Here is a 24,105-nt window from a genome sequence, read left to right as displayed (position 1 = left end):
GAACCATTTCTGAGAAGATTTACCTGCCTGGGCACAGAATACATGTATTTGGTAAGCAACAAAAGAAAATATCATTATGTAAAGTCTTTCACAGAGTAAAATGTCATAAAGCATTTAATAGGAGTGTTGCACCATAAGACTATGAAGCATAAGAGTAGATGGAGGCCATTTGGCCCATTGATTCTGGTCCACTGTTCAATGATCTGATCATCCTCAATTTCACTTTCTCACCTTCAACCCATAATCCTTAATTCCATTACTGATTAAATGTCTGTCTATCTCAGCCTTGAATATAATTAATGACTTCACCCTCCATAGTAAATAATTTTACAGACTCATTATCCTCTGAGTGAAATAATCCTTGCCATCTCTGTCTCACCTGGGTGACTTCTTACTCTCAGATGATGCCCTATGGTGTGACACTCTCCCACAAGGGGAAGCAACCTCTCCACATCTACACTTAAAACCTTCTAAGGATCTTAAATGTTTTAACAAGGTCTCCTCCCATTCTTCAAGACTCCAATGAGTAAAAGACCAACCAACTCAACCTCTACTCATAAGAATATCCCTTCACACCTGGATTGAATAGCATGAACTTTTTCTGGACTGCCTGTAATACTAATATATCTTTTCTTAGATAAGAGAATGAAACAAAATTTGACAATGGCCCACTTAAGGATATACCAGATATGTTCTAATATGTTCTAATGAATCTCTTCAAGGGGATAAAAAAGGTGGGAAGATTGAAAGAAGCAATTCCAGAGCTTAAATCCCAGATAACTGGAGGCATGGTTTCAGGATTAAGACTGGGGATACCCAGGAGGCCAAAAGTGATGGAACACAGAGATCTCAAAGTATTCTGAAGCTGGAGCAGAAAGGCACTGGAGAGGTTTGAAAACCATGATTAGAATTTTAAGGTTGAGATACTATCAGACTCAGAACAACGTACAATGATACAGGTAACTGAATTTGAATGACTTACACAGGGTTATATCTTACTGCCAGGAAAATAGGTGGAGTCAGTGGTTAGGAAATGGGGTTTCTAGTGGGGACCAAAAGACAGTCTTTCCAATATGTATTTGGATAAAAAATTCTGCCAAAGCAATATTAGCATCTGACATTCAGAATGTGATGATACTATGGATTTAAGAGATGTATTTTATCTTGTTTTTCTTTATGAAGAAAGGTTGAGACAGAGATGCTGAGCAGTCTGTTCCAAAGGCGATAAATTAAACAGCTTTTGAGGCCTTGACCTTTTCTTAAAGTTGGGACAATAGAACCAACCTGAATGGGTGAGGTCAAACTCCACAGAAACAGGATTTTTAATTTTAGCCTTCACTAGCAGTTGCTAGGATCTTGATGCTAGATGTGAAAGCTTTTAATCCTCTCTCTGTTCCAGCTAAAAGCTGGGGTTCTCTTCCTACTGCTAGGATTGCAGGTGGGGCAACCTATTTTACTGAATTTGCCTTTGCCAAGGGTGTGGTAATGGGATGTTACTATATTGGAACAGTTAATTAGTAGTAATCTTAATTTTGTTAAGCATTGCGATACAGTTTCAGCTAAGTTAATTCTTTTATTATTATTTTGTCTGTATTTTAATTATAGTGAAGGAATAAAGCATATTTTGTTTCTAGCCTAGTAGTTTGACCGATTGAATTGCATCTGGAACACGTCTTAAACTTACCTTTAAAATAAGTAAAAGTTAAGGTCGATACTATCATTTTAATATATTTTGATGACCAGATGACCAGAGTCCTCATTATGTAAGTGGTACATGAAGTTGTGTTTGAAAGCATGTTGACCAACAGAGACCTGGGAGATGAGAGCTTTCCAAGGGAAGGAATTTTCAGGACCTTTATTGGCTTCCAGAAGTTCCTTTTGTCAAAGACACATTGCCACACTGTGAAGATCACATTGGCGAATGATCACAGGGTAGCCAAGGATTAATATATAGATTACACTCAAAGGTGGAGCTGCCAAATGCTTGGTCTAGTATTGCCCAAACCTTCAAGGCACAGGACTCTGCACAGTTCAGTGAATCAACCGTGAGTTGGAATGACACTAGCAGAGGAAGGGGAAGAATGACATTGAGGGCTATGACTTCCATTTCCCCAGGCAACAGTATGCTCCCACTGCAGAGAACCTTGTGAATCCAAGATTGAGTTTCTCAGTCATGGGAGGACCCAGCTAACATGGCAGCCATCATCCTCTCACAATTGACGTGACATGTTTGAATGAACAGGATCAAAGTTACAAATCAGAAAATTAGATTTGTTCTTCCCTATTTTTCCCATTTTTGAGAGTGTCACATTCAAGTTACAATGTTTGCCCTGATAAATTACCCTTCAGAGTGTTTGTGCAGGGAGTTTTTACCAAGTGAATCAGCAGAACAAATATCACTCGTTATCATTTCCCTTAATCAACGTGTGTCTCTTTCAGGGTCCCAAATTCTCTTGGAGCAAGAGTTAGTGGATTAGCAGAAAGTGCAGATTGACATTGCCAAAGGCAGTGTGTGAATGGCAAATAGAGTAGGTGGAAGAGTTTCTAATTGTAACAGAACAGGAGCAGGAAGAAAAGCCATTTTGGATGTTTCTGTTTTGACTGGAGAAGAAAGAATGGAACAAGCTGTGATCAGTCAAATGAGCAAATGGAGAAAGACTTTCCCTTCACCTCCTGGCTGGGTTATTGTGGATTGATAATTAATAGCATCATTGATTGCGAACAAAACATTCACTTTGTTGATCTCTGTGCTAAAGTCCATAACCTGAACAAGGATGGAAGGTTGTCATCTTCTGGTTAATGCAGTGCTCTTGACTGAAGTTTGCAAAAAAAAACTACACTTTCCACAGACAGCGCGTTGGTCTTGAGGGAAAATTTCATTTGCAAAAGGTCTTGTGCTCTCTCAGATTGCTTCTTTGTACTTATGGGGAAAGTGATGAAATTACTTTGTATAGCAAGCAACCATCACCAGTATTATTCAACTACACAAACTCGTAATGGAGTTAAGTCCCAAAGTGAAACAATTCAAAGTAGCTGTTAATGTCATTGCCATGTGCTCTAATTTCTTTGACCAATCGTAGTTATATCAAAAAGAGAACAACTCAACTATGCCCTCTCAAGCTAATCTTATCATTTGCTAGTTTGAAAGACATTCGTTCTTTGAAGTTGACAGAATTATTTGACAGTCTGTACTTTCTGTTCGTCCACCAGACCTTCCTCCAAGTAGAATATTGGATCCTGCAGGAGATACACATTGGATAAGAGGAATGGAGGCATGTAATGAAGATTTTGCTGAAACACTTAACAAAATACCTTGTCACAATATTCCAAAAGATAACATATTAACACACAAGGAGAAGGAGCAGGCCATTCAGCCCCTTGAACCTGTTCTGCCTTTCAGGAAGATCATTGCTCATCCAATTGTAATCAATAATCTGCACTCCAGCTTAACCCAGGTAACTTTCTACCCTAAGACCATAAGACCATAAGACATAGGAGTGGAAGTAAGGCCATTCGGCCCATCGAGTCCACTCCGCCATTCAATCATGGCTGATGCGCATTTCAGCTCCACTTGCCAGCGTTCTCCCCGTAGCCCTTAATTCCTCTAGACAACAAGAACCTATCAATCTCGGCCTTGAAGACATTTAGCGTCCCGGCTTCCACTGCACTCCGTGGCAATGAATTCCTCTTGCTTAACAGGAAAAAAAATGGAAATTGTGACTCACAAACTTGGTTTTTTGAGGAAGCAACCAAGAAGATTGATGAGGGCAGAGTGGTATACATTGTTTACTTGGACTTTAGTAAAGCCTTTGATAAGATTCCACATGGTAGGTTAATTAGTAAAGTGAGATCACATAGGATTCTGGGTGAGCTTGCTAATTGGATACAATATTGGCTTAATGGCAGGAGAAAGAGAGTGATGGTGAAGGATTGCTTTTCGGAGTGTAGGCCTATGACTGATAGTGTTCCATAAGAATCGGTGCTAGATCCACTTTGTTTGTTATTTCCATAAATGGCTTAGATGAGAATATAGAATGCATGGTTAGTAATTTTGTGTATGATACCAATATTGTTGGTTAGTGGACAGTGAAGAAGAATATCTAAGATTACAAAGAGATCTTGATCAATTGGCCATGGGATGAAGAGGGGCAATGGAGTTTAATTTGGATAAATGTGAGGTATTGCATTTTGGTAAAAATGCAAGGCTTATACAATTAAATGTTGGGCCTTGGGGAGTGTTGTAGAACAGAGAGACCTAGGAGTTCATAATTCTTTAAAGTTACATCCCATATAGAAAGGGTGGTTAAGAAGGCAAATAGCATGTTTGCCTTCATTTCTCAGACATTTAAGTATAGGGGTTGGGACGTTATATTGAAGTAGGTGAGGTCTCTTCATGAGTACTGGGTCCAGTTCTGGTTTCCCTATTATAGGAAGGACATAATTAAACTGGAGAGGGTTCGGAAGAGATTTACCAGGATGTTGTCGGGAATGGAGTGTTTTGAGTTATAAAGCAAGGCTGGATAGTCTGGAACTTTTTCACTGGAGTGTAAGAGGTGAAACGTGATCTTAAAGAGATCTATAAAATCATGAGGTGTATAAATAAGGTGAATGGCAGGTGTCTTTTTCCTGTGGGGGTGGGAGAGTAGGGGATGAGTGGGGAAGGTGATTTCAAGATCACAGGGCATATTTTTAAGTTGAGAGGGGAAAGATTGAGAAAAGATATGAGGAACAACTTTTTTACACAGAGAGTGGGTCGTGTGTGGAATGAACTTTCAATGGAAGTGGTGGATGTGGGTACAGTTACAAAATTCAAAAGACACTTGGATAAATACTTGAAAAGGAAAGGTTTGTAGGGATATGGGCCAAGCACAGACTGGTGAGATTAGTGTAGTTTGGGATTCTGATCAGCATAGACTGGTTAGACTGAGAGGCAAGATTAGAGTTGTGCTGGAAAAGCACAACAGGTCAGGCAGCATCTGAGGAGCAGGAAAATCGATGTTTCGGGCAAAAGCCCTGCATCTGCAGCACCCACTTCTGCCTGGTTAGATTGAGAGGTCTGTTTCCATGCTGTATGACTCTATGACTCTTAAGAATCCATCTACTTCTGCCTTAAAAATATTCAGGGACTGTGCTACAACCACCTTTTCAGGAAGAGTTTTAAAGATTCATAGCCCTCTGAGAGATAACAATTATGCCTAATCTCTCCTTTCAGTGGGCAACCCCTTACTTTTAAACACTGAGCCCAAGTTGTAGACTTTCCCACAAGATGAAACCTCTGCTTTTCATGTCTACCCTGTCAAGATCCCTTCGGATATTGTACATTTTACTCACCTCCTAATCTTATGAAATCCAGAGTATAAAGGAATTGTAAGACCAAAATAAATCTTTTTATAATACCAATCAGAGCAGACAAACAATCCCAATTATTTTAGTTTGTAACTTTTTACCTTTTTCATTCATTCATCCTGACAAGGGCAGCACTTGCAAGGACAAAATCCATTACTTGTCTCTACCTTGAGAAGGTGACTGAGAGCTGCCTCTTTGAATACCTGAGGTGCATATGGTGAAGGTACTAATATTGCGATGGAAGAACCAGATTTCCAGAAATTTGATCCAGCAATGATGATGGCACAGTTTGAAGGTCGGATAATGTGTCTTTTAGATGTAAGCTTGTGGTGTTAATGTGCGGTCCCTGCCTTTGTTCTTCTGGAGAGTAGAGGTGAGCTTTTAATGTTTTCTGACTGAGACTGTGCATGTGTTTGTATGTAGGCATGCATATAGGAATGAATAGATATACATGTGCATTGAATTGGGCATGTATTATTTTTCCTTGCTTTGGGATTTGTGTGTCACTGACTAGGTCAGCCTTCATTATCCATCTCTAATTGCTCTGAAGAAGGAGGTGCCGAGTTGCCTCCTTCAGTCTTTGCAGTCCATGATGTGTTTAAGGAATGGAGTTTCAGAATTTTAACCTAGTGACAATGAAGGAACAGCCGTCTAGTTACAGGCCAGAATGTGTGGCTTTGGAGGCAAACTTGCAAGTAAGTGCTGCTCCCATATAATCTCTGCCCTTGTCCTTCTAAGGGGTAGAAGATGTGAGTTTGGAAGGCACTGTCAAGGGAGCCTTGAGAAGGAGAACACTGCACCTTGGAAATGGTACACCCTGCTGTTACTGACTATCAGTGGTGGAGGGAATAAATATTCATGGATGTTGTGTTAATCAAGAGAGCTGCTTGTCACTGTATAGTTTTAAGCTTCTCGAATGCTGTTGAAACTAAACCCATCCAGGCAAGTCGGGACTATTCCATCACTTTCCTGACTTATGCCTTATAGATGGTGGATAGGCTTTGGGAAGTCAGAAGGCAAGTTACTGCAGAATTCCTAGGCTCTGACCTGGTCTTGCAATCACAATATTTATAAGTTTGGTCCAGTCCAGTTTCTGATCAATGGACATTAATGGTCATTCAATGATAGTAATACCATGGAATGTCAAGGAGAGACCCTTTGTTAGGATTTATGAACATGCCATTTAATATGATCAGAGCTAATCAAACTCGTCAATACCTTATACCCACACTATCCCAATAACTCTTTATGCCTTCAGTATTCAGTGAGTACAGTAGGGGGCTGAGTACACACCCCTGGGGGGCTCCAGTGTTGAGTGTTAGTGAGGATGAAATATTGTCCCCGATCTTCACTGATTGTGGCCTGTGGTCAGGAAACTGAGGATCCAATTGCAGAGAGTGGGGCTTAGTCTGAGATCATTAAGTTTAGTAATCAGTCTCAAGGAGATAATAGTTTTGAAGGCTGAACTGTAGTCAATGAGTAGGATTCTTACGTAGCTGTTCTTGGTGTCAAGATGTTCTATGGAAGAGTGAAGGGCAAGTGATATGGCAGCTGTCATGGATCTGTTGGTTCGATAGGCAAATTGGAGTGGGTCAAGAGTAGTGGGAAGGCTGGAGTTGATTAATGCCATGAACAGCCTTTCAAAGCGTCTCATGACCACCGAGGTTAGGGCCATTGGGTGGTAGTCATTGAGACATGCTATACGAACTGTCTTAGACACAGGTTTGATGGTGACCCTCTTGAAACAGGGAGAGGTTGAAGCACCGGAGTTGATCCTCTACCTCCTCTGACCAGCACTAGACCTGTATCTGCGAGCAGGTTTCCTGCTTGAGCTTTTGCCTGTAAGCCGGGAGAAGAGACATGGCATTGTGGTTGGAGTTCCCGAAATGAGGACGGGGATGTAATGGGGTAGGTAATGTTCTGGTGGTACATGGACAACACCTTCCTTCAATTGGCTTGATTGAAGTACCAGTCACAATAAACAGGGCCTCAGGGTGTTCTGTCTCCAGGATGTTAGTGATGGAGTACAGCATATCCAGAGCTTCCTCAACCTTTGCTTGTGGCAGTATGTACACAGCAGTTAGTATAGCAGTATATTCCTCTATCACTCATATTTTAACAGATTACAAGCCGAGGTGAGCTTTTCTGGGTGTTTAGTTTAATTAACAGAAGGGTTCACCGCTGTGTCACAACAATATGTCAGAATGTAGCCATAGCAAGATATAAAATAGGTGCAGAATCGAGAGTGTGGTACTAGAAAAGCACAGCAGACCAGGCAGCATCCGAGGAGCAGGAGAATCGATGTTTCGGGCATAAGCCCTTCATCTGGAATGTGGGCCGTGGGCAGTACTGAGAGATAAATGAGAGGGGGTGGGGATGGGGGGGGGGGGGGGGGGGGGTGAAGGTAGCTGGTAATCTGATAGGTAGATGAAGGTCTGGGCGGATGTGACAGGTCAGAGGGGAGGGCGGAGCAGTTGGGTGGGAAGGAAGGAAGGAAGATGAACAAGTAGGACTGGTCAAGGGTTGGGGGGGGGCGCTGAATTGGAGGCTTGGGACTTGGATAAGGTGGGGGGAGGGGAAATGAGGAAACTGGTGAAATCTACATTGATCCTGTGTGGTTGCAGGGTCCCAAGGCAGAAAATTAGGCTTTCTTAATTTGAAGTGGCTACAATCTCTCAATGGAAGCCACATAGCTTGCTAATGTCTTAATGAGGAAGGTTGTGGTAATACTATGGTTTGTTTTATTTCTCTGATCGTTTCTTTCCATACACGGATTTGAAGTCACTTAATGGCTCTATATAAATTGCCGGGTTTATAAGGGTAACATTTTACCAAGTAATATAAAGGGATTGTAATAATCTACCATGATTAAGCTGTACCTTTCACTGCGTTGCACCAGTGCTTCACCAATTTCAAAAGAATGCATTTGCTTTTGCATAGCCTGCGGTGAATGTCAGTAAAATTTATAACCCCTCTCCCCAAAGCTCTGTGCTGCTGATGAAATGTCTGACATATATATTAGGTGGAGGGATACAGCAAAACCAGCACTATAAATAGTGTCTTGAATCTGCGCCTTACTGAAAAGAACAGCAAAACACAAACTGCGTTGAGAATCACGATTGAGGACACAATTTAATTTCTGTAGTGAAATTAGGGACCAAGATATATGATCCCCAGACTGAGCACAAACAGTTAATAACCTTCTCAACTGGAGGTTTCTCTTAGCATTCTTGCAACCAAACATCAATGGGCAGAAAATCAAGTTGGGTTCATAATTCTATATCAATTGTGAACAGTCTGAGAGTTTGAGGTGCAAACATTGTGAGCATGATAAAGATTAGTTAAATGGATCAAGCGTTCAAACCTTAAGGAGTAATAGCTTGAAACTTGGAACGGATAGCACTGTAGGGAGAGTATCTGTCTGTAATGAATCAAGTTCTCTCTCAGATGACTGACCTGATCTTCCCATTAGAGAGCACATGTAGCAGCTTGTTAAAGGAGATAAATAGCTGATGAGTTCCATTCAGAAGATGTCTGCAAACACCCAAATATACACTAGAGAAACAGTTGGTCACCTTGATGCAAAATATGTTCGACTTATCAAAACATTTATCGAAGCTGTTCAACTCAGTGGATCATGTTCGCTGTTGGTCCAGTCACATTGGCTCCTCAGAGCAAACTCTTCTTATTTTTTGCCTGAACTTTCAGGAAAACCCCTGCAAAATATAACAGTTTCCTGAGGGAATGCATCTCCTTCATCTTGTAGAAAGAGGGCATTAAATATCTGGGGCTCAGGATTTTGTTTGCTACCACAATAATGCCTTTGCAATTCCTGTGGCACAGACTAAAGAGGTCTTTGGGTGACATGGTAACTCAGTGGTTAGCACTGCTGCCTCATAGCGCCAGGGTCTCAGGTTCAATTCCAGCCTCGGGCGACTGTTTGTGTGGAGTTTGCACGTTCTCCCTGTGTCTGCGTGGGTTTCCTCCGGATGCTCTGGTTTCCTCCCATATTCCAAGGTTAGGTAAATTGACCATAGTTGTTAGGTGCATTAGTCAGAGGGGGGTGGATTACTCTTCAGAGGGTCAGTGTGGACTTGTTGGACTGAAGGTAAAAACAATGACTGCAGATGCTGGAAACCAGATTCTGGATTACTGGTGCTGGAAGAGCACAGCAGTTCAGGCAGCATCCAAGTAGCTTCGAAATTGACGTTTCGGGCAAAAGCCCTTCATCTGGAATAAAGGCAATGATCCTGAAGTGTGGAGAGATAAGCTAGAGGAGGGTGGGGGTGGGGAGAAAGTAGCATAGAGTACAATGGGTGAGTGGGGGAGGGGATGAAGGTGATAGGTCAGGGAGGAGAGGGTGGAGTGGATAGGTGGAAAAGGAGACAGGCAGGTAGGACAAGTCCGGACAAGTCACGGGGACAGTGCTGAGCTGAAAGTTTAGAACGAGGGTGAGGTGGGGGAAGGGGAAATGAGGAAACTGTTGAAGTCCACATTGATGCCCTGGGGTTTAAGTGTTGCAAGGCGGAAGGTGAGGCGTTCTTCCTCCAGGCGTCTGGTGGTGAGGGAGCGGCGGTGAAGGAGGCCCAGGACCTCCATGTCCTTGACAGAGTGGGAGGGGGAGTTGAAATGTTGGGCCAGGGGGCAGTGTGGTTGATTAGTGTGGGTGTCCCGGAGATGTTCCCTAAAGCGCTGTGCTACGAGGCGCCCTGTCTCCCCAATGTAGAGGAGACCACATCGGGAGCAACGGATACAATAAATGATATTAGTGGATGTGCAAGTAAAACTTTGATGGATGTGGAAGGCTCCTTTAGGGCCTTGGATAGAGGTGAGGGAGGAGGTGTGGGCGCAGGTTTTACAGTTCCTGCGGTGGCAGGGGAAAGTGCCAGGATGGGAGGGTGGGTTGTAGGGGGGCGTGGACCTGACCAGGTAGTCACGGAGGGAACGGTCTTTGCGGAAGGCGGAAAGGGGTGGGGAGGGAAATATATTCCTGGTGGTGGGGTCAGTTTGGAAGTGGCGGAAATGTCGGCGGATGATTTGGTTTATGCGAAGGTTGGTAGGGTGGAAGGTGAGCACCAGGGGACTGAAGGGACTGTTTCCACATTGTAGGGAATCTAATTTAAGTCAAGGGACTTTATACTTATGTTGAGATCAGGTGATGTCCATGGAACTGATCATGCATCAGAGCAAGATTGTGAGATTCTTCCAGTTCTGCTGATTCTCTGTGAATTATATTTATTTGTTTAGGAAGGCTCATGCAAATGACAATTCTGCAAAGAAGTCTTTGCAGACACATGAACCTAACTGAAGCAAATTCAAATGCACTGTGGACACCATTTAGCCTGAAGTGAGAACTACTCCTGTAGTCATTAAACGGCAGGAGGCCAAGACTGGGGCAGTGCTGTCAAAGCACAGTGGGGAAAGACTACCATGTAAGGCCTTTCTGCCATAATATAATGAGGGTCTAGTATACTGAGGAACCCCTTAACACTTTAGTGGGAATGTAAATCATTCCTTGTCATGTTTTGTAAAGGCTACTATTTTTTTCATCAATGGATTGAGCCTAAAACGAGGAATGACATAATTTCACTACTTTCTCTGAAATGTCCAATTGAACTGTATTGTATCTTTATAAATAAAATATGATTTTGCAACAAAAAATAACTGGCACATTTAATGAGGATAAAACCATGGATTTTCGGGCTTTGAAGTAAACATTGTTACAGGGTTCACAGGAAAACGCTGGGTATGCAATATCAGGAAAGTAATCTGAAAATCACAGTGACAAACTCAAGACATCATGGCAATGTCTACCTTGAGCCATACACAAATTGAATGTACAATTATTTTAAAAGAGGACTCAAGTGTATATTGATGGAGTTTATTCAGTACGTAGTGATGCTTGAGTCATACCTGGAGCATCATGTACATTTTGATTCAGGAAATAGCTGGAAAGGAGAAAGGCGCAGAGAATAGAAGGATTTAGGGTGTAGAACAAATTGAACACTGAGTCAGATGTTTCGTCTCTCAGAGCTGTCTTCTCATAAAAAATTTCCCACGACACGGTACAAGTAAGAGCAGGGGAATTCTCTCTGGTGTAAGATTATATTTACCTTTTGACTAAAATAGTGTTTATCCAATGTCATATTGCTTCTCACCAGATATGCTGCCTCATTTTTTGCCTTACAATAGAGTTTTGTAACTGTTTTTTATAAAAAACCTAATTGGTGGCAAAACACTTTGAAATGTCCAGAAGTCAAGAAAGGCCGTTTTTTTCCCTCTGTCAAATTTACTTGAATACCATTGGTGGGTTAGGTATATTTGACAATGTGAGACATTTTGTAGTCCATTTGTGATGTCAAATAATCCAAAAAACCATGGAATTTAGACATATTGGGTCATCGTCTTTTAAATTTATATGTGCTATCATTTATTAGGCTGTCCTTTGTGGAGTTAATTCTCAAGTTTACTCCATATAATGAATTCCATTACTTTATATGGCATTACAGATTTTTTGTGTTGATGATGTCTATTCTCAGCATGGTTGCTTTATGTTTAAGACAGATACTCCTTTCCCCTGTGTCCAACCTAGTTATATGTATACAATATAATCAAACCCCTGATAATCATTGTCGATTGTTCACAAATTGCCACTCTTTGATAAATCATATCTATTCTTGGTAATATGTTTGGCTACACGTCTAGAACTTCCATTGCATCTATTTCAGAGCTATCAAATTTGGCTCATCAAACTGCCCAGCTGTGGCTCAGCTGGTACCAGTCTCCCTTCTGAGCGAGAAGTTTGGTGGTTCCAGTCCCATGCCTGAGAATACAGCATTTGGGTGAGATTCTAGTACAGTACTGAGGGATTACTATACTGTTGGAGGTGTCATTTTTCATTTGACTCTATCTGCCAGAGAAAGTGGTCGAGGCAGGTAAACTTACAACATTTAAAAGACATTTGGACAGGTACATGGGTAGGAAAGGTTTTGAGAGATATGGGCCAAATGCAGGCATATGGGATTAGTTCAGTTTAGGAAACCTGCTCAGCACGGACAAGTTGGGCTGAAGGGTCTGTTTCCATGCTGTATTACTTGAACCAGTATTTGAGAAGCGCATGAGGCTTCCTGTGGATATTTCAAGGAAGTAATATTCAGAATTTTTAACTACCTGGTGCTCTTCCTCTGTGCATTCACAATGCTGCCATAGAAACTCAGCCAGCTGTTGCCTTGACTTGAGGGACCAGCATGGATAAGCTTCCAAAATATAACATGTCTCCTGCACTCTGTTTCTCCTGCAGCACTGTCGATGAGATGAGGCACAGTCCCATGACAGCAGCACATGCCACATGACCACAAAATCTGGAAAGAAGAACTGCAGACGTCCTCCTGAAAGCAGAAGTGATTCTTGAATCCACTCCAGTCTGTTTGATGGTTCTCGTTATCCATCCAGATCTGTGGCTGTTCCTGGATTCTTAGCAGGCGCTTTTAAGGGGTCCCCTTCTGAAACTTAATGCAGCTTGTGACCTGCCGGCCTGATTCTGTAGGCACAGTCATTATTATTGCCAGGAAACTTGACACAGATCTACATGTAGTGCTGCCTGTGGCTGTGAACAAACTCATTATAAAAGCAAAATGTCCTGGATGCTGGAATACAGAACAGAAAACAGAGAATGCTGGAAAAAAATATCAGGACCTGAAAAACTCTGTTCTTTTTCTCTCCATGGGTGTTGTCATGTTTGTTGAGCATTTGGAGCATTTATTGAACTCTGAGGGAGAGTTATATTGAGAATAATGTCAAGCTAATGATGGGATGAATACTAACCAATGTGGGTGCTGTCTGTAGCACAGGAGATAGCAATGCAGAGAAGGTTTGGTTCTGTTGATGGGGAATGTGTTGCAGAGGTTCCTCCTGAGGCAGCGAATCATGCAGAGGTGTGCAACAAACTGCACTATCTCCTAAATTTCAGCTTCTATGAACTGGAATAATGTAGCGGCCTAGAAGTTAAAGGACACAATGGTTATGACAGTCATGGACAGTATTGGCCCTAGTCTAGTTCCACTCTTCACTGTGATGTCCGCAGGCAAGAGAGAGCATCACTGATAGCTTCCTTGGTGAAGTGTGGGCATCTCATACCTTGCCACTCAGTGTTGTCGAGGCATAGTAAGACCGTGATGTGCTGACTTTGTAATTAAGCTTGCTGACAAGGTTGGTGTTTTTGTTGTCTGGCGGACAGACTTCTACATTGCAGAGGCTGAGCGCCAGCTCTCAGATACCCCGCCTATCAACCCCTGGACCATGACCCCACCATTGAGCATCAGGCCATTATGTCCACTATGTTCACTAACCTCATTTCATCTGGTGATCTCCCCCTTCCTCCCAAAGTCACCAGACTGATAGAAGCGAGCTGTATGGGTTTGGGAGACTTTCTCCTTCCCAAGTCCGCAAACACGACTGCTCAGACAGACCCACTGTTTCTTCCCGGCTCTGTGCCACAGTACTCACCTCTTTCTATCTCGACTCGATTTTTCCATTCCTTGTCTAGTCCCTTCCCACTTACATCTGTGATTCTTCTGACACTTTATGTCAGTTTCGGATTTTCCAGTTTGCAGGCTCCTGTCGCCTCCTCTTTACCATGGACATGAGATCCTTTTACACGTCCATCCCCCATCAGGGCGGTCTTAGGCCTCTCCACTTTTTCCTGGGGGAAAAAATGCCTGAACATTCCCCACCAGCCTCCTCTGCCTGGCTGAGCTCATCCTCACCCTGAACAACTTCTCTTTTAACTCCTCTCATTGGCTACTTTCATGGGCATCAGTTATGCTGGTCTTTTTGTGGGGTACGTGAAACATTCCTTGTCCCAGTACTTTTTTGGTCACCATCCAAAATTCTTTCTCTGAATATAGATGATATTGATGCTGGTGCTTCCTTCTCTCATCCGGAATTGGAAAGGTTTATCGATTTCCTTCCCAATTTCTACCCCACTCTCACTTTCACCTGGTCCATCTTGGATTCCTCCCTTCCCTTCCTTGACATCTCTGTTCCTATTTCTGGGGATAGGCTGACAACAATATCCATTACAAACCCACTGATTCCCAGTTACCCTGACTATATACCTTCACACCCTGCTTCCTGTAATGACTCTATTCCATTCTCCCAGTTCCTCCGTCTCTGTCACATCTCTTCTGAGGATGCCAACTTTGAACAAAACACCTCCGAAATGTCCACCTTCTTCCTCAGCTGAGGATTCCCCAGCACTATTGTACAGTCCCCATTAGCAGTCATTCCTTCACCCAGGTTAATTATATCTACTCATTTGTCTGTCGAACTGTTCTCCTCTCTCTATGGGGTCTATCTCCACCTATAATTTACTTCTTACCCCCTACCCCCACCCTATCTTCTGCATAAAAACCAACCTGTTCCTAGCTACATAAAAATGGAAAGAACTGTGGATGCTGGAAATCAGAAACAAAAACAAAAATTGCAGGAAAAGCTTGGCAGGTCAAGCAACATCTGCAGAGAGAAGTCAGAGTTAATATTTTGGGTCCAATGATCCTTCCTCAGAACTCAGAACAGAGTTCCTGCTTCTCGTTCCTAGCTACTATCAGTTCTGAGGAAGGGTCACTGGACCTGAAACGTTAACTCTGATTTCTCTCCACAGATGCTGCCAGACATACTGAGCTTTTCCAGCAATTTCTGTTTTTGTTCATGTTGAAGTTGTGATCGAATTTGCAGACTCCAATTCTCATCCTCATTTCTAACTTTATAAGTTCTCCTTGTCTTTGTTCTCCTCCTTTTTTCCCAGATGTTTACTTCCATCTCTATCACTGCTCCACCGGAGATCTCTGCTCTCAGGTGTCTTGCATGTAACATAATTCTAATTGCTCTGTCATTGGAAGCCATGCTGAGGCTCTATGTTCTGGAATTCTCTTTGTAAAACTCTCCATCTCTCTCTCTCTCTCCCTTTCTGCCTTTAAAATGCTCCTTAATTTTTATATCCAGTCAAGTCTTTAATCACCTGCCCTCATCATGTATCTTGGTGTCAAGTTTTGGATGACCATTTCTCCCATGAAATATTTGGGATAAATCACTATACAAAGGGCATTTTTATAAATGCAAATTTCTGTTGCTCCTACTCAACATCCATTCCTAAAGGCACACTTCTGACACCATCCTCACCTAGAGTCACAGAGTTGTACGGCATGGAAGCAGAGACTTCAGTCTAACTCATTCATGCTGACTAAATATCCTAAATAAATATAGTCCCATTTGCCAGCATTTGGCCCATATCCCTCCAAACCCTTCCTATTCATGTACCCTTCCAGATGCGTTTCAAATGTTGTAATTGTACCAGCTTCCAACACTTCCTCTGACAGCACATGCCATACACGCATGAAAAAGTTGTCCCTTAGATCCCTTTTAAATCTTTCCCCTCTCACCTTAAACCTATGCTCTCTAGTTTTGGACTCTGCTGTTCTAGGAAAAAGACCTTGGCTCTTCACCATATCCATGCCCCTCAAATTTGTTTCCACAGTAGTCAAAGGCAGTCCATTTCCAATGACTGTTGTTAAACAGAAGTTAGAATTCAGATCTGAGAAATGGAAAATATTTAGCAAAAAGGACTGAGACAATCCAGGAAATTATAGACCTGCGAGCCCTCCTTTGGTTGTGGGTAACTTGTTGGAAAGGGTTATAAGAGATAAGATTTATAATCGTCTAGAAAGGAATAAGTTGATTAGGAATAATCAACACGGTTTTGTGAAGGGTAGATCGTGCCTCACAAACCTTATTCAGTTCTTTGTGAAGGTGACCAAACAGATGGATGAGGATAAAGTGGTTGATAAAGTGGTATATGGATTTCAGTAGAGCGTTTAATAAGGTTCCCCGTGGTAAGCTATTGCATAAAATATGGAGGCATGGGATTGAGGGTGATTTAGTGGTTTGGATCAGAAATTGGTTAGCTGAAAGACAGAAGGTGGTAGTTGATGGGAAATATTCATCATGGAGTTCAATTACTAGTAGGGTACAGCAAGGATCTGTTTTGGGTCCATTGTTGTTTGTCATTTTTATAAATGACCTGGATGAGAGCATAGAACGATGGATTAGTGTATTTGTAGATGACACTAAGGTTGGTAGAGTTGTGGATAGTGACAAAGGATGTTGTAGGTTACAGAGAGACATAAATAAGCTGCAGAGCTGTGCTGAGAGGTGGCAAATAGAGTTTAATGTGGAAAAGTGTGAGGTGATTCACTTTGGAAGGAGGAACAGGAATGCAGAGCACTGGGCAAATGGTAAGATTCTTGGGAATGTAGATGAGCAGAGAGATCTCGGTGTCCAGGTACACAGATCCTTGAAAAGGAGGGAAGGTCTTATGAAGAAAGGTTGAGGGACTTGAGGCTGTTTTCATTAGAGAGAAGAAGGTTGAAAGGTGACTTAATTGAGACATATAAGATAATAAGAGTGTTAGATAGATTGGACAATGAGAGCCTTTTTCCTCAATGGCAATGGCTAGTATGACAGGACATAGCTTTAAATTGAGGGGTGGTAGATATAGCACAGTTGCCAGAGGTAGTTGTTTTTACTCAGAGAGTAGTAGGGGCATAGAATGCACTGCCTGCAATAGGAGTAGACTCGCCAACTTTAAGGGCATTTAAATGGTCATTGGATAGGCATATGGATGAGAATGGAGTAGTGTAGGTTAGTTGGGCTTCAGATTGGTTCCACAACATCAAGGGCTGAAGGGCCTGTACTGCGCTGTAATGTTCTATGTTCTATAAAGTAGCAAAGAAAACAAATACTTATGTGGAGAGAAACACTCTCATTTAGCAACATTCCTACTCTGAGGTAAGTTCATCCTCTTTATCCCTTGAACAGCAACCCAGCTGGTTGAGAAAGGTGAGCAGGGATTTGACCAAGGTACCTAAATCATGAAAAGTCTACACTGAATAGATAGGAAGAAATAATTCCCATTGGTAGAACACAGAGGACCAAAGGATGCCATTTCAAAGTGATTGGCAAAAGAATGGAAAGTGACATATGAGGAAACATTTGTGGTACACTGCACATGGTTAGGATCTGGAGTGCACTGTCTGAAACTGTGGTGGAAGCAGAGTCAATCATCGTTATCAAAATGTTCCTGAAAAGGAACATTTATGGAACCACAGAGCACAGGCAGTAGATGCGGGACTAGCTGAGTTGTATGGGCTGAGTGCCAACATGGACACGATGGGCCAATTAGTCTCCTTAAGGGCATTCCGTGGTTATTTAATGCTATGTAGCCAACAGCATGAAAATACGCTGTGTGTTCTTTGTGCGAACTTGACACATCCAAATTGATATCCATGTGACATTTTGGTCTGTGACAAACCTGTTTGCTGTGGAACATCAAATTGCCAGTGCGGAAGAACTCTTCTCAGCTCCATTGCGTTCAGACACGACCATATCTTCACACTCTTATCAACCTGCTTTTCTCACTGAAACCAAGCAATAAGTATAAGCTTAACAACAAACCAAAACCTGTGCTTAATGTTCACATGTAATTGAGCATTTTACAATCTGCTCAAAAAAAGAACATTAATTGGACACCACAAAGCACAAACTGGGTGGCAGATCATTATTTTAAACAAGCAAGTCACCCCAGAAAACAAATCAATGTGCAAACCCTTATTGATTAACCAGTAATTGCTAACCAAATATCCATTCTGAAATAAGATGGCAGTTTCTGTTATAAATAAGCATCGCCAACCTTCATCCCAATACAAGAAAAAAAAGTTACAAGATCAATTTAAGCCCCATATTAGCTTCTTTCAGCCTCAGAGGTGAGGCTGACTTAACAAACTATAAAAAAATTGAACATAACTATAAAGCATATTTATGTCCTGGTCCTCCGTGTATGTCATTTGCTTGAGTCTGTACACGGAAATAATTAGCACATTGTAAGGAACTCAGTGGCAGAATTTGTTCAGTTGGAAGCCACATGCTTCCTGTCATTAAACCTATATCATGTCCTTCCTTTTCTATTAAAATCCACCTTAGGTTCAGAAGTCAATCTTCAGCTAGGCTAGCACGAAGCCATTAAAAAGGAAATGTCTGACTTATGAAAGGGTTTCAGAACTGCACTACCAGTGCTGATTTAATACTGTATTAGGGGTGTTGAAAGATACAGGAGTACGAGTCTGCTTTTCTTTTGCACGATATAAGATTAGTATTATTAGCAAGCACACATTTCAGGTCTCGTAGACCTGTTTTATACTACAGCGGATAAAATAGCATACTCCATCAGAGCCGCAGACCATCTTCTGTTTCTTGTTTAATAATCAGTGGCCCTTTTAACTGGATTGCAAAACGCTCCGGAAAAAATAAATTGCTATTACTGAACTTGCTTTTTCTGAAAACAAAATCTTTCAATGATTGCGATTGGAAGTGTGAGGCTCTAGAGGAATTGACCAATCATTCAAACCCGGAAGATGCACGTGGTGTGAGGGGGCACTCGAACTGTTGGTGGTCAGTGTTCTGGACTATCATTTGAAGGGGAAAGGTACAAAAGGATATAACCAGCTGGAAATGAAGAAGTATGTCATGGTTGGTGTGCAGTTTAAAAGGGCACTGCACCCTTAAACGCCAGCAAATAAAGGCCCTCGTGAATTAGATGCTGCCTCTTTTAAATGCGGTGTGGAAGACATGGCTAAAAATCCCCCCTTCAATCCCTCCTTCAATTACATTTCCGCAGGAGGAAGGAGAGCCAATTAGAAACAGGATAATCGGGCTTTAAATCATAGCTCTTAGCCGCCTTCAAGTGAGAGCATAGAGTTTCCTTATAACATTGGCCTCATATTATCTGCCGTGACACCACAAGAGCACAGTAACTTGCTTGACCTTTGCTCAATAAAAAATCATTTTGTTCCGACATGCTATAAAACTGGTGCATTAGCTCACTCCCTCCTTATGTTGACTTCAATCGATGCGGTTCAATTCATGTAAACACGCACTCAGGATCCTTTGGAAAGATCTAATAGCTGCAGTCACTCTGACCAAAGACTCCCTTTCTCATTGGAGAGAAACATTCATCTACCTCTGTATCGTGTTGTGACATGTTTCAGCCATTGATAGCTTTTCAGGAAGTGTTTGCTGCCCATTTCAACTGAAAATTTTGACTTTTTTTTTGTTCCCTGTTTGGTTAAATCATATCACGCTCACTTTTGGTATGCTAGACATGAACCAAGAACTCTGCCTTGATCTCCACCAACACGACTTAATGATCAAAAAATAAGAGTTGCTTTCCCATTAGGATTGGAATCTCACTCCACAACCATTCCCTTCAAACAATAACCTCAGTGTGGGGGAAGGTCATTTGGCCCATTGAATTCACACTGGCCCTCCAAAGAGCATCCCACCCAATCCCTGCATTTCCTACATCTAATCCACACATCCCTGGGCACTGTGGGCAATTTAGCATTGCCAATCCGCCTAACCCGCACATCTTTGGACTGCTGGAGGAAACCAGAGCACTGGGAGGAAGCCCATGCAGACATGGAGGAGAGTGTGCAAACTGCATTCAGCTAGTTGCCTGAGGGTAGAATTGAACCATGGTCCCTGGTGCTGTGAGGCAGCAGTGCTAACCACTAAGTCACCATTCAGTGAGACCCTCACTCCATAAACTTTTAACTTGCAAATCAGAACAAGAACTAAGAGCAGTGGTCCCTCTATCCACATGATCATTAGTCCTGATAGTTCAGGGTATCCTGCACAAGACTCTGACCGTGGGGAGGACTGACATTATGTTAACTTCTTAATAGGAACCACAGAATATTTCCATCAGTCATGTGATTTTGCCAAGTTGCTGCAAAACTTAGAATTTTACAACAATAACAATGACAACTTTTATTTATATAGTATTTCTAACCTGGTAAAACATCACTAAGGCACTTCATGGAAGTGTTAAATTAATTTTGACACTGTAATCGATCAGGGACATTAGGAAAGGTGACCATAGTCAAAGAGGCAAGTTGTGAGGAGACTCTTAAAGAAAAAGGAGAGAGATGTGTTGAGGTTTATGAAGGGGATTCCAGAATTCGGCATACAGATAGTTGAAGGCAAGCATGCAAAATCAAGGATGTTGAAGCATGTAAAATCGAAGATGCACAAGAGTCCCACAATTACAAACACTATAATGTGAAGAATCTCGTAGAAAAATACAGCATTAATTAAGAAAAATGATTGGATTATATCGATAGTTTTATTTTTGTTAAAGGCCCAGAAGGGTAAATATGTAACTGAACACAATCAGGCAATTAGACTGAAATATTATCAAATATTCTTTCCTGATTTATATTATAAACTAGATTTTACATTACTGCAGCCACTACTCTTCAAAAAGTATGTATCTTCTTGAAAAAACACTTTAGGACATTCATGAAAGCACTATATAAATGAATGCCTTTTGTTTTAGTTCATCTTCTTTGATGTTGCTTGGGTCATGTTTAGTCTAACTACAGATTCTAGGTAAAATGTGGCTGTGAGTGTGGAGGTAATTATACCAGGGAACACATATTGGCATTTTCAATCCCCATTTTAATGTCATATGCTTTGTTTATATATGCTTGCATAATAAATTTCCATATCCACATTTATAATGCTGTAGCACCTCCAATGGGGAAAATATGTCATTACAAATTGTGACAAGTTTACATTGGCAATTTCCATCTAACTGTGAACACAGCAGATTATAATGAGCGGAATTCGCAGCAAATGTTTCCAGTTATAAAACTGAGTGTACATGTCAAGTGAAGTAGAGTTAGAGAACAGAGAAAAACAGCAATGACATTATCTCCTGATCAGCTTAAAGTTTCCATACTTGCTTCCACATCCTCTCACTGACCTCACCCCTCCATATCATGATAGTTCCCTCCAGCCCTGCATCCCTCTGAAATCTCTGTGCTTCTTTAACTCTGGCCACTTGACCATTTCCTGTTTAAACTGGTGTTCTCGTGATGTCAAGTTCTTTGGGTCTCAGCTCAGGAATTCTGTCTGCAAATCTCTCTGCCTCTCTGTATCATTATCCTTCCTTAAAACTCTGCTTAAAACTTACATTCTAAGCCTTTTGTTCACCTACTCTAATATCTCCTTTTAAGCTCAGTGTCAAATTTTGTTTGACAATGGTCCTGTGGGATATTGTTTCTCTATTATGGGCACTACACAAATCATAGAATTGTAGAATCTCTATAGTGTAGAGAGGGGCTGTTCGACCCATTGAGTTTGCACCAAACCTATAAGAAGCATCCCACCCAAAAACAGCCCCATATCATACCCGAATAGTCCCACATTTATCATGGTTAATACAAATTGTTGCAACTGAAGTGGGCATGTGACTTAAGTCAGTGCCCATTTTTCAAAACATGCATTGTGTCCTCATTTTTGTGTTTGAACTATTAATTGCTTGTCTATATTTATAACAGATAATTCATAGTCATGCCCCCTTTTAAGTACATCCTCCTACAAGTGATGGTAAAGCAAAACTTCCATTGGAAAATTCTAGTTAGTGTTAGAATTGTTTTATCCTTACATGAAAGGATAGAAATCTATAATGGAGAAAGTTGTCATCAAGTAGATGCGAAAAGTAAAGGTCACTTTAATATTCATGGGTTAGAGCGAGGGTTGGGCTCAAATGTAACTTGCCACTTTGGGAGACAGAGAAGTTGTCTGACTTCTAATCAGTGCCTTATTGACTTCATTGAACCTGCATGTGCAGCCTTAAAGTAATTTCCCATCTCAGTTGGGCTTGGATGCTGCCTGACCTGCTGTACTTTCCCAGCACCATACTCTCGACTTTGATCTTCAGCATCTGCAGTCCTCACTTTCTCCTAGGTGTTCAATATGGTCATAAAAAATCCTTATTAAAGGTCATCAGTCAGTGGGCCAGCAGAAATGGGACGGGAGATTGAATCAGGAGAAAGTGAGGACTGCAGATGCTGGAGATCAAAGTCGAGAGTATGGTGCTGGAAAAGCACAGCGGGTCAGGCAGCGTCCGAGGAGCAGGAGAATCGACGTTTTGGGCATGAGCCCTTTGTGATGAAGAGCTCCTGCCTGAAACGTCAATTCTCCTTCTCCTGGGATGCTGCCTGACCTGCTGTACTTTTCCAGCACCACACTCCCGACTGCTGAGATTGAATTGACTAGCCCTATGTTCCTTGAAATTTAAAAGAATGAGAGGTGATCTAATTAAAACATATAGAATTCTTCAGAGGCTCGACAGGGCAAGCACTGAGAAATTATTTCACCCTTGCAGGGGAGCCTAGAACACGGATTCACGGTCTCAGAATAAGGCATTGGCAATATCAGACTGAGAGGAAGAAACATTTCTTACTGAAAGGGTTGGAAATCTTTGGAATTCTCTACACGACAGAACTATGAATACTCACTCACTTAGTACATTTAGTAGAGAGTTTGATATATATTTGGGTGCAATAGATTAAGCATATATGGCGGCAGTGCAGGATAATGGAGATGGAGTTCAGGCAGAAGATCACTCATGATCTTGTTGAATGGCAGAACAGATTCAATTGGCCAAATGGCCTACTCTAGCACCTCATCCTTATGTTCGTCTGAGTGATCTTCTGTTCTCCCTCGTAATCACAGTTAAATCTGGTCTCAATATTTTCAGCACCTGAGATATATTTTGATGCATCATTTACTTGTTCCTGATATTGGGTGCTATAGTTAGTGCTTAAGGGTGCCTCTTTTTCTATTAAATATTGACAATTCATTTTCACGCCAAATTCCCCGGAGCATTGGAGGCTGAAGGGTGACCTTATAAAATCATGAGTGACATGGATAGGATAAATAGACATGGTCCTTTTCCCAGGGTAGAAGAACCCGAAACTAGAGGACATACGTTTAAAGTAAGAGGGGAAAGATTTAAAAGGGACCTGAGGGGCAACATTTTCACACAGAGGGTAGTGTATGTACAAAATGAGCAGCCAGAGGCAGGTACAATTGCAACATTTAAAAGGCATCTGGATGGGTATATGAATAGGAGGGGTTTAGATGGATATGGGTCAAATACTAGCAAATGGGTCTAGATTTGTTTTGGATATCTGTTCGGCATGAATGAATTGGACCGAGGGATCTGTTTCTGTGCTATGCAACACTCTGACTCTATGACTCAGTGTTAAAAGATATTAAAAATAAAATAAAGACCCATGGATGTTGGAAATCTAAAACAAAAAAAATCAGAAGTTGCTGGAGAATATCAACAGATGCTGCTAGACCTGCTGAGTTTTTGTTAATTATCAAATAAAACTGTTTTGTTAAAGGTTTGTCACTGGCGTTCACGCACAGGTATATTCATATGGTTAAAATGCATCATCAAGATTCATTAAATACAGAAAAATGTTTGTATATATGTCTGCATCATTATTTCAAAAATAAGCTTGCTTATGTGAGAAAAATTCATTTCATCAGCTTTGCAGCAGTTTTGTAGTCTGCACTCCTTATCTAAGCAAGGAGCGAGAGAGAAAAGGGAACGTGGTTGCAGATTTTTCAAACAAATTTTACTAAATTGTACCTGTCAAATAAAATTGCCGTGAGATACTAAGGTCGCCCAGTGTGATTGAAAGGCAGTTGTTAAAATACTAGGTAGCGTCTGGTGTGTGGCCTCATTAATGGAAAAATGCATAATTTTCTAGGACTGGGGACATTATGTACGTCTGGGCATTAAGCAGTTCTTAACTACACTGCCTAAAGCCATGGTATCAACAGCTT

This window comes from Chiloscyllium punctatum, chromosome 2, assembly GCF_047496795.1.
Source record: "Chiloscyllium punctatum isolate Juve2018m chromosome 2, sChiPun1.3, whole genome shotgun sequence".
NCBI lineage: Eukaryota > Metazoa > Chordata > Chondrichthyes > Orectolobiformes > Hemiscylliidae > Chiloscyllium > Chiloscyllium punctatum.
This window is presented reverse-complemented; position numbering follows the sequence as displayed.